The following is a 9,440-nucleotide window of genomic DNA, read 5'->3' as shown; positions in this document are numbered from 1 at the left end:
TTTTTTTTTTTTTTTTGAATGGAGACAGGGTCTCATTATGTTATTCAGGCTAGTGTCAAACTTCTGGCCTCAAGCAATCCTCTACCTCAGGCTCCCAAAGTGCTGGAATTACAGGCATGAGCCACCGAGCCCTACCATCCCCCTTCTTAACCTTAACCTTAACTGTCCTCAACCCACTCACTCCTAGCAGTAAGTCTACAATAACCCGGTTCTAAAAGTGCTGCTTAGAAAGACAAAGTGAAATCAGTGAAATTTACTTGGTTTCCTTTTCAAATTGACTATATAAATGAACCGCCAAGATGCCTTCCAGTGGGTAAAAATGTTCCTCTCAGATTTTCTCACATCTTAAGGAAATCTAAAAGCTACATAGCAACTACTCACGCTTAATCTTAAAAAAAAAAAAAAAAAAAAAAAGCAAAGTGATTCCAAAAATTTTAACTGTCAAAAGCAGAAGTTTACAGAGCAAAAGGATTGATCACCACATTCAGAAACAAGATTAGGAAAGAACAAGATACTGTGAGATCAGGAAGAACCTACTCTCTGACTAAAGCTAAGCCGCCTATATATAAGAAAATTCAGGTGCTTCCTTCACTGTCAGGAAACAATGGAGAATAACTTTTAAATAGGTAATATAAATGTATTTGTAAATTTGAAAATTGTAACAAAGGGATGCTGGAATGACAAATATTTGAAGAGACAACTTTAAAAACAAGTGGGACAGAGTAGGAAAACGTGTTAAGACACTCTCCAACACTGTGTTTTTACATTGGGGAAAGGGAGACTCACTAGACTTTTGTTCCTTGATTAAAACACCCATAGAGCCAGGCATGATGGCTCACGCCTGTAATCCCAACACTCTGGGAGGCCCAGGCAGGTGGATCATCTGAGGTCAGGAGTTCAAGACCAGCCTGGCCAACAAGGTGACACCCCATCTCTACTAAAATTTCAAAAAATAGCCAGGCGCGGTGGCTCACGCCTGTAATCCCAGTACTTTGGGAGGCCAAGGCAGGCGGAACACAAGGTCAGGAGATCGAGACCACCCTAACACAGTAAAACCCTGTCTCTACTAAAAATACAAAAAATTAGCCAGGTGTGGTGGCACGTGCCTGTAGTTTCAGCTCCTCAGGAGGCTGAGGCAGAAGAATCGCTTGAACCCAGGAGGCAGAGGTTGCAGTGAGCCGAGATCGCGCCACTGGCACTCCAGCCTGGGCAACTGAGTGAGACCCCATCTCAAAAAAAAAATATATATATATATATATATACACACACACACACACACACACAAATTAGCCAGGCGTGGTGGTGGGTACCTATAATCCCAGCTATTATTCAGGAGGCTGAGGCAGAAGAATCGCTTGAAACTGGGAGGCAGAGGTTGCAGTGAGCCAAGATCATGCCACCGCACTCCAGCCTAGATGACACAGTAAGACTCCATCTCAAAAAATAAAATAGAATAAAATAAAAATAAATGGCCGGGCATGGCGGCTTGCACCTGTAATCCCAGCACTTTGGGAGGTCAAAGCAGGCAGATCACTTGAGGTCAAGAGTTTGAGACCAGTCTGGCCAACATGGCAAAACTCCGTCTCTACTAAAAATACAAAAATCAGCCGGGTGTGGTGGCACATGCCTGTAATTCCAGCTACTCGTGAGGCTGTGGCAGGAGAACTGCTTGAACTCAGGAGGTGGAGACTGCAGTGAGCCGAGATCCTGCCACTGTCCAGCCTGGGCGACAGAGCAAGACCCTGTCTCAAAAATAGGTAATTGAATAAATAAAATTAAAATTTAAAAAATACCCACTAAGACTATCTAGTGCCTTTCCAATTCTATAATCAACTACCTTTTTATTACTGATTAGGCAGCCCAGAACAATGGAGGTGTCCTGGTCAGTGGATAATTAAATCCAATTGTGCACATGGCACTTAATGCTTCCAACATACATTAACCGGTATCTGGTTTATCAGTCTCCGGTGAGTTTGTTACTTTGCATGAATAAATTCCAAGCACTTGAATCATCCCAATGTAAGCCAAAATTCTGAAGTTTCTGAACTACTATGTGGGGGTTGGAGAGACCTTGGTTTGGTTGGATACCACTTTCGCCACTTAACTATCTGTGTGACCCCTTATTCCCATCAGTCTCAATTTCCTCATCTGTTAATAAATACAGCTAATGACTGGGAGATGGCAAGTGCTCAAAAAGTGACAGCTTTATTATTTTGAAGCTAAATTTGAAAGGAAGTGTATAACTGAGGTGAAAATATTTCATTTGAAAAGAAGTAGTACAGATCAGCAAACTACGTCAATTTAAAAGACACAGTTTGAAGAGAGATGTCCCAATCTATGGAGTTGAGAAAAGTAAAGTTTAAAAGTTGCAAGTAAAGTACACACTGCACAGTACAGATGGGAGTCTCCTGCTTAGCAACTCTAATGTTGTCTACCAAACACCCAGCTTGTAATAGAGCATGACAACTGTTCACTCTAAATCCATGTGCTCAGCTTGGATTCAGGATTGATTTATAAAAATAGCTGCTGCTGGTGCTCTTTGAATCTCTTTGCGCTGATGACTGGGCAGTGTTACCCTACAGGCCTAGAGCAGCTGTATTCCCTCACCACACCCATTTCTCTGTCTACCCAGCCAAGCTGACGGCACCCTGCCCCCGCCCCCCATCTCTACAGCATACTATTCTCCCTCCTCCTGGGCTGAGTGAGCAAATTACAAGCACAAATATCCCCTGATGCAATGCCACAACCATCCCTGGGAAAGAGCAGAGGCAGTTGCCAAAAGCACAGCAGCAGGGAAATGGGCGGGAGACGCGCGCACACGCACACATACACACACACACATACACACACACTGCAAGAAACGCTGCAATACTATGCAGCCAGGGAGAGAGAATTGAGAGGCCCTGGGGAGCAATGCTGTAACAGGACCAGAGAAGGCAAAAGAGAAAAGGGGGTTTCCAGTAGAAAGCTGGGTAACACTAACCTTCCCGAGAAGCACGTATTTCATCCGAGTTTGGGTCCTAAAGCACAAACCTAAAGGTAATCAATCACTGCCTCCTCCCCAAAACAGCAAATGAATTTAATTTACTCGTTCCTGGAAGTAAAGCAAAACTCTCACATCTCCTCCACAGGACAATTTCACCAAAGGGACCTCACACCGGCAGAGAACTTGTTCCATGTGCTAAATCCCAATCTCTGTTCTGGGTAATGTTTCCAACTGCCCCTCCTAGTCCCTGTACCCTCCCCACCCCCACCCTATGCGACCCCTTCGCACTCCCACTGCCAGATACATGCTTTAGTCCCCACACAGTGCCGGGGCCTTTGCATGCGGGAAGAGCCCCGCCTAGGGCCCGGTTCTCCAGACCACCCCTCAGCCCCACCCATAACCCCTAACTGGACACACTAAGGCTGAATTCAGCCTCACATCAACTGACCCCCATAAAGCCTCAGAAAACCATCCCTGAGTTCTCCTACATCCCCGAACCCCACCCAAGGTCCCAGACTGTGGCCGACCCTCGCTCCGCGGCTCAGCCCCATCCAGAGCCCGAGGCAAGTCGCTTGGCCCCACCGCCCCGACCCTCAAAACTGGACCTCTCAGCCCCCCTCACTCCAAGGACCCCCCAGATCGCGCCTCAAAGACTCCAAGGTCACGGCCGCCGGCCCCCCCGCCTGGCCCCCTCCCTAGGACGCCCCCGCGTCTCGCAGGCCGGCGGCCACCGCCCTTCCACGCCTCGGGCGGCCCCGTGGGGTACCGGGCTGCCGCGGGACAAGGCTCGGGCATCCCCGGGAGAGTGAGGAGGCCGCCCCTCCAATCGGACCCGGCCTGCGGCTGCACCTACCCGCCGCCGCCGAGACGGAGCCGGAGCAGGAGGGAGCCAGGAGAGCGCCGGGAAGAGCCGTGGAGGAGCTGGGAGACGTCGGGAGGAGCCGGGAGCCAGCGAGCGAGCAGGAGAGGCGGGGCGCAGGGAGGCGGCCGCTTCCTCGTCGCCCTCTTGAGGGCGGGCGCAAGGGAGGGACGCCGCCACCGCCTACCCGGCGGGCGCCGCCGCTCCGGCCAATAACCGTGGCGAGGGGGAGGGCGGAGGGCTATGGCGGACCAATGGGTGTTGGCCTTGCCGCCACGCTCTCTCTGCAGAGCTGCGCGAGCCGCGGGCCGTTGCGGGGGAGCTTCTTGCCTGCGGCTTGCGAATGCCGAAGCTGACGGCAGGCCGATCGATTGCCTCCGCTGTTCTATGATGGCCGTCGCTGTCTCTCAGAGTTTGGTCCCCTGGAGCGGGCAGAGTGCGAGAGTGGGCGCGCACGCGGGCCAGGCCACCAGAGGGTGGGGCCTGTGGGCTCTGTGATGTAACCTGGGAGGGGCGCGGGGCGGAGCCTAGGTCGCGGGCCAGCTGGGCTCTGGAAGGAACTTTTAGTGAAGCGGGAGGACGCCACAGGTCCTCTGCAGGGCTCCGCTTCCTGGAGCCGCATGTGGCTAGTGAACTCTGAAACGTGGCTGGCCCAAGTTGAGATGTGCTGTAAGTGTACAGTGCACACACACCAGATTTCCTAGACTTAGTACCAAAAAAAAAAAAAATCATTTTTAAATGGTTACAAGTGGGATAATTAATTATAACAAAATTGATGACAGTTGGGATATATTTGGTTAAATAAGAAATATTGAGGCCGGGCGCGGTGGCTCACGCTTGTAATCCCAGCACTCTGGGAGGCCGAGGCGGGTGGATCACTTGAGGTCAGGAGTTCCAGACCACCCTGACCAACATGGTGAAACCCTGCCTCTACTAAAAATACAAAAATTATCCGAGAATGATGGCAAGTGCCTGTAATCCCAGGTACTTGGGAGGCTGAAGCAGGAGAATTGCTTGAACCCGGGAGGCGGAGGTTGCCGTGAGCTGAGATGCGCCACTGCACTCCAGCCTGGGCAACAGAGTGAGACCCTGTCTCAAATGAAAAAAAAAGGTTTCCTTTTCTGCTGAAATTAACATTACTTCATCCCAAAGCCCCATATTTTGTGGAATCCTTAACTTACTGTCGTAGGAAAACACACAGTTGGGAGCTTTAAAGTTACTTTGATCATTCTTCCTGATTCCTGGAGTAGTCAGCATATTCCTGTACCAGACTTAAGGAATAGAATTGGCTTTGAGCTCCTTTGTAGTTAGATGGCTAGGAAAACTCAAAAGTGTTGGAATCCTCCATTCTTTCTGTAAACCAAAAAGTGAGACAGGTCTCGATCGATTTAGAAATTTATTCTGCCAATGTTAAGGGCTTTCCCGGAAGAAAAAAACAGAATCACAGGAACAGTCTGTGGTCTCCGCCTTTCTCCAAAGATAAATTTGAGGGATTCAGTATTTAAAGGGGAAAAGTGGGCTGGAGGGAACAAGAGAAAAGGAGCAGGTAGGGGAATAGTCAATTGTGTAATTGTGTATTATGTCAAGTATGTCTGCTTAGAAATGAAAGGAAAGGCAACTTCTTGCATGACTCAGCTTTCAACTTAATTTTTTCCTTTTGGAATAGTGAATTGCAGTCCACCTAAGTTTTTTTTTTGTTGTTTTTTGTTTTTTTGGAGATGGAGGCTTGCTCTGTCGCCCAGAGTGGAGTGCAGTGGCACAATCTCTGCTCACTGCAACCTCCGCCTCCTGAGTTCAAGCAGTTCTCACGCCGCCATGCCCAGCTAATTTTTGTACTTTAGTAGAGACAGGGTTTCACCATGTTGCCCAGGCTGTTCTCGAACTCCTGAACTCAGGCAATCCGCCTGCCTCAGCTTCCCAAAGTGCTAGGATTACAGGCATGAGCCACCATGCCCAGCCCGAAGTTTTTTGTTTGTTTGTTTCGTTTTGTGTTTTTTTGAGACAAAGTCTCGCTCTTTCACCGAGTACAGTGAGTGGCACGATCTCAGCTCACTGCAACCTCCGCCTCCCAGATTCAAGCAATTCTGTCTCAGCCACCCAAGTAGCTGGGATTACAGGCGCCTGGCACCACGCCTGGCTAATTTTTGTTTTTTTAGTAGAGACAGGGTTTCACCGTCTTGGCCAGGCTGGTCTTGAACTCCTGACCTTGTGATCCACCCGCCTCAGCCTCCCGAAGTGCTGGGATTACAGGGGTGAACCACCGTGCCTGGCCGAGGGGTCCAAAATTTTTATTTTCCTTTCACATTTCTTTAAGATTTTTTTTCCCCAGGGCCAGGTACAGTGGCTCACGGCTGTCATCCCAGCATTTTGGAGGCCAAGGTGGGAGGATCGCTTAAGCGCAGTGGGAGGGTCTCACTCTGTTGCCCAGACTGGAATGCAGTGGTGCAGTCATGGCTTACTGCAGCCTCCACCTCTCAGGCTCAAGTGATCCTCCCACCTCAGCCTCCCAAGTAGCTGGGACCTCAGGCTTCTGCCTCCACACTCGGCTAATTTTTTAAATTTTTGTAGAGATGGGGTCTCACTGTGTTGCCCAGGCTAGTCTTGAACTCCTTCACTCAAGCTATCCTCCTACCTCTGCATCCGAAAGTGCTGGGATTACAGGTGTGAGCCACCACACCCAGACTTCTTTACACCATGTTATATGTAGAGCTAGAGACCCAGGAGTGATTCTCAGTTATTCCCTTCCTTTTCCCCTTATACCTACCAGATTTTCCTCCTGCCTCAGAAACATCTCCACTGACATATGCTGTTCTGGTTCAGTCCTTTATCTCTTTCCTGTATCCTACCATAGTTTCTTTCAAGCCTTCCCCTTGCTCCTGCTTCAGTCCAAATATCACAACCTTCTGTACCACCCCCTTCCATTCATAATATCCTCCTGCATCCCTTGTATGCCTCTCTATTACAACTCTCACCATATATGTGATAGTTATTTGTATAAATATGGATGTGCCCAGGCGGGCGAGGTGGCTCAGGCCTATAATCCCAGCACTTTGGGAGGCCAAGGCAGGCGGATCACGAGGTCAGGAGATCAAGACCATCCTGGCTAAGAGGATGAAACCCCATCTCTACTAAAAATACAAAAAAAAAAAAAAAAAAAAAGATCTACTCTAACAGATTGCATCTCAAACTACAGGTTCATTCTGTTTCCCCAATTCCAGTGGAAAAGAACATTCCCTCCAGTTCCAGGGTGCCCAGGATGAAAAGCATAGAACCACCTATTCTGGGCACACTGCCTATGGGATTGCCCTGCAATTACAAGGAGCAGTAATAAAAAAGAAAAAAAAAAAAAAAAAAAAGAAAGAAAAGCATAGAACCTCAGCATCTCAAAGTTGGAAAGGATCTTAGCAAACTGACTCAGTCTCATGTCTAAGGATATATTCTTGAGACTCTACAAGTTCACAGTAAGCCATTTTAGGATTATATTTGAGTTATCCTTTAAAAGCATGCTTCATATCTATTCATCTAAATTTTGATGAAAATGTAGGCCAGGACAAAAACATTGCCAGAGTCCAATAGCTTACCTTAGAGGCTTTCCTTCAGTTTTAACCTAAACCCCTTCAATGACTTTTCATTGCATCAGAATCCTATACATGTATTTCAAGACCTTGTGCAATGATGCTGCCTCTGTCTTGCCTCATCATCTGCCTTTTTTCTCACTGTGTCCAGTACCATCTGCCTTCTCTGTTTCTTGAACTTTCCCTTGTCAAGGCCCTTCTCATATTATTTCCTCTGCTATCCTAATATATGATTAATATGATTTTCTGCCAGGTATGGTGGCACATGCCTGTAATCCCAACACTTTGGGAGGCCAAGGCGGGAGGATTGCTTGAGTTCAGAAGTTTGAGACCAGCCCGGGCAACATGATGAAACCCTGTCTCTATAAAAAAAAAAAAAAAAAAAAAAAAAAAATTAGCTGGGATGGTTGTGGGCACCTATAGTCCCAGCTACCTGGGAGGCCGTGGTGGGAGGATCACCTGAGCCTAGGGAGGTTGAGACTACAGTGAGCCATGATCATACCCCTGCACTCCAGCCTGGGTGACAGAGTAAGACACCATCTCAAAAAAAAAAAAAAAAAAGATGTGATTTTCCACATAGAAAATTTGAAAGACTAATAAGAGAGTTCATGGCCAGGCATGGTGGCTCACACTTGTAATCCCAGCACTTTGGGAGGCCGAGGTCAGGAGATCGAGACCAGCCTGACCAACATGGTGAAACCCCGTTTCTACTAAAAATATAAAAATTAGCCAGGTGTGGTAGCTAATGCCTGTAATCCCAGCATTCAGGAAGCTGAGGCAGGAAAATCGCTTGAACCTGGGAGGCAGAAGTTGCAGTGAGCCAAGATTGTGCCATTGCCTGGGTGACAAGCGCGAAACTCCATCTCAAAAATAAAAAGAGTTCAGCAAGGTTACCGGGTACAAAGTTAATACACGAAAAGGCGTAACAGCATATATATCAATAATCAATAAGAAAATGAGATAGAAAAGAAAAACCCTACAAAAATGAGATACCACAACACACCTACTAATTAGAATGGCCAAAAGCCAGAACACTGACAACACCAAGTGCTGGCAGGAAATGTGAAACAACAGGAGCTCACATGCATTGCTGCTGGGAATGCGAAAGGTACAGCAACTTTGGAAGACAGTTCAGCAGCTTCTTACAAAACTAAACGTACTCTCATATGATCCAGCAATTGCCCTCCTTGGTATTTACTCAGAGGAGCCAAAAATGTATGTCAACACAGGCAGGGCAAGGTGGCTTACGCTTGTAATCCCAGCACTTTGGGAGGCCGAGGCGGGTGGATCACCTGAGGTCAGGAGCTCAAGACCAGCCTGGCCAACATGGCGAAACCTCATTTCTGCTAAAAACAACAAAAATTAGCTGGGCATGGTGGCAGGTACCTGTAATCTCAGTGACTCTGGAGGCTGAGGCAAGAGAATCGCTTCAACTCAGGAGGCGGAAGTTGCAGTCCGAGATCACACCATTGCACTCCAGCCTGGGCAACAAGAGCGAAACTCAGTCTAAAACAAAACAAAACAAACAAACAAACAAAATTATGTCTACACAAAAACCTGCACACAATTTTTTTTTTTTTTTTTTTTGCAGGGCGGGACAGAGTCTCACTCTTTTTGTCCAGGCTGGAGTGGTGCAGTGGCGCCATCTCAGCCCACTACAACCTCTGCCTCCCAGGTTCAAGCGATTCTCCTGCCTCATCTTCCCAGGTGGCTGGGATTACAGGCATGCGCCACCACGCTGGGGCTGATTTTTGTATTTTTAGTGGAGACGGGGCTTCGCCATGTTGGCCAGGCTGGTCTTGAACTCCTGACCTCGGGTTATCCAACCTCCTCGACTTCCCAAAGTGCTGGGATAACAGGAATGAGCCACTGCGCCCCGGCCTCATGAATGTTTATAGTAGCTTTATTCATGATTGCCAAAACCTGGAAGTAACTGAGATTTCCTTTCATAAGTGAATGGTTAAATAAACTGGGATTGGAAGAATGTACCAAAAAAAAAAAAAAAAAAAAAAAAAAAAAA

At 47.8% G+C, this 9,440-nt stretch overlaps 1 protein-coding gene across 15 annotated transcripts in view; it reads right to left on the bottom strand.

The window, feature by feature from the left end:
- The window catches only part of MAP4 (microtubule associated protein 4), a 235,099-nt gene extending 230,776 nt beyond the window's left edge, over window positions 1-4,323 (bottom strand). For all 15 annotated transcript variants that reach the window (XR_001882164.1, XR_001882166.1, XM_017855660.1 and 12 more), the window contains exon 1: window positions 3,840-4,323. The gene's annotated coding sequence lies outside the window, so the exon portion shown is untranslated. The remainder of the gene's footprint in view (window positions 1-3,839) is intronic.
- Window positions 4,324-9,440: the final 5,117 nt, after the last annotated feature.

This window comes from Rhinopithecus bieti, unplaced genomic scaffold, assembly GCF_001698545.2.
Source record: "Rhinopithecus bieti isolate Rb0 unplaced genomic scaffold, ASM169854v2 scaffold_39746, whole genome shotgun sequence".
NCBI lineage: Eukaryota > Metazoa > Chordata > Mammalia > Primates > Cercopithecidae > Rhinopithecus > Rhinopithecus bieti.
Note: the sequence above shows the minus strand (reverse complement) of the source record. Positions and strands in the feature narration are given on the sequence as shown.